The sequence below is a fragment of the Metopolophium dirhodum genome, chromosome 1 (assembly GCF_019925205.1).
Source record: "Metopolophium dirhodum isolate CAU chromosome 1, ASM1992520v1, whole genome shotgun sequence".
Classification (NCBI taxonomy): Eukaryota; Metazoa; Arthropoda; class Insecta; order Hemiptera; family Aphididae; genus Metopolophium; species Metopolophium dirhodum.
Window position 1 is genome coordinate 156,504,520 of NC_083560.1, and position 1,471 is coordinate 156,505,990.

At 64.9% G+C, this 1,471-nt stretch overlaps 1 non-coding gene across 1 annotated transcript; it reads left to right on the forward strand.

Annotated features, from left to right (window-relative positions):
* The first annotated feature begins 1,079 nt into the window (after positions 1-1,079).
* On the forward strand, positions 1,080-1,237 carry LOC132937782 (5.8S ribosomal RNA). Its single transcript, XR_009663845.1, has one exon. It is a non-coding gene; the product is annotated as a 5.8S ribosomal RNA (ribosomal RNA).
* Positions 1,238-1,471: the final 234 nt, after the last annotated feature.

Genomic DNA, 1,471 nt, shown 5'->3' on the forward strand with positions numbered 1-1,471 from the left:
TTCTTGATTCGGTGGGTGGTGGTGCATGGCCGTTCTTAGTTGGTGGAGCGATCTGTCTGGTTAATTCCGATAACGAACGAGACTCTGTCCTGCTAACTAGGCGGGTAACCCCGGGTCGGCGTGTGCGCGGCGCGGGCGGTTTCGGCCGTTCGTGTTCGCGTACCCGTCGGCTCGGCCCGGTATCCCCGAACGCGTTCGCCCGTCGTCCACGGCGGTCGTCGAGCGCGGCCGCGCCATCCGCGTCCCGGCGTGCGGCGGGCGTGTGTCGGCCGGGGGGCAACCTCCGGTCGGCGCGCGTCCGTCGTGCGTCGGGCTCCGTGGTGAAGCGCGCCGTGTTCGCGGCCGTCGCCGGCGGATCACGATACGTTACTAGGGCTACCGCCGGCTCCCAGGAGCTTAAACTCTTCTTAGAGGGACAGGCGGCGGACGAAAATAGCCGCACGAGACTGAGCGATAACAGGTCTGTGATGCCCTTAGATGTTCTGGGCCGCACGCGCGCTACACTGAAGGAATCAGCGTGTGTTAACATTCCTGGGCCGACAGGCTTCCGGGTAACCCGCTGAACCTCCTTCGTGCTTAGGGATCGTGGCTTGCAATTTTTCCACGTGAACGAGGAATTCCCAGTAAGCGCGAGTCATCAGCTCGCGTTGATTACGTCCCTGCCCTTTGTACACACCGCCCGTCGCTACTACCGATTGAACGGTCGCATTGAGGTCTTCGGAGTGGACGCGCGTTATTCGGCCCCCTCGGGGGCTGGGTCGTCGCGCGATCGCGAAGATGACCGAAATCGGCCGTTTAGAGGAAGTAAAAGTCGTAACAAGGTTTCCGTAGGTGAACCTGCGGAAGGATCATTAGAGACGGGCCCGCGGTACCGGCAGCACTTGCCGGTCTCGCGCGCGCCTAATCCGACCCCCGTGGCCGCGTGCGCTCGCGACTAGCTCGCCGACCGCCCGCGCGCCGCGACCCCCGACCGAGCGTCGACCGAAAGATGGTTAACGTCGAAAGACCATACGGGCCCCGCCGTGCGTCCGCGCACGGCGCGTGGCCGGTAGAAGTTTCGTCGACAAAAAAAAACACCCGACCCCGAACAGCGGATCACTTGGCTCGTGGATCGATGAAGACCGCAGCTATCTGCGCGTCGTCGTGTAATCCGCAGGTTATACGAACATCGACCAGTCGAACGCACATTGCGGCCTCGGTGACCCGCGGGTCCCGGGCCACGCCTGTCTGAGGGTCGTATACCGGATACTCGGCCAGACCGATGCGCCGCCGGCAGGCGTCCGACGGCGGCGGCAGTCCTCCCGGGGACTGTCCGCCCGCCCGTCGGCCGCTCCGGTGGTGCGAGATTGGCGGTTCGACCGTGGAAAACCGCGCTCGCGCGGCCGCCTCCGGTCGTCCGCCCAAGTTGTGACGGCAAACAGTCACGGGTTCTCGCGTCGTCAAACGGCACGTCCCCGTCCGCCCGCCGCGC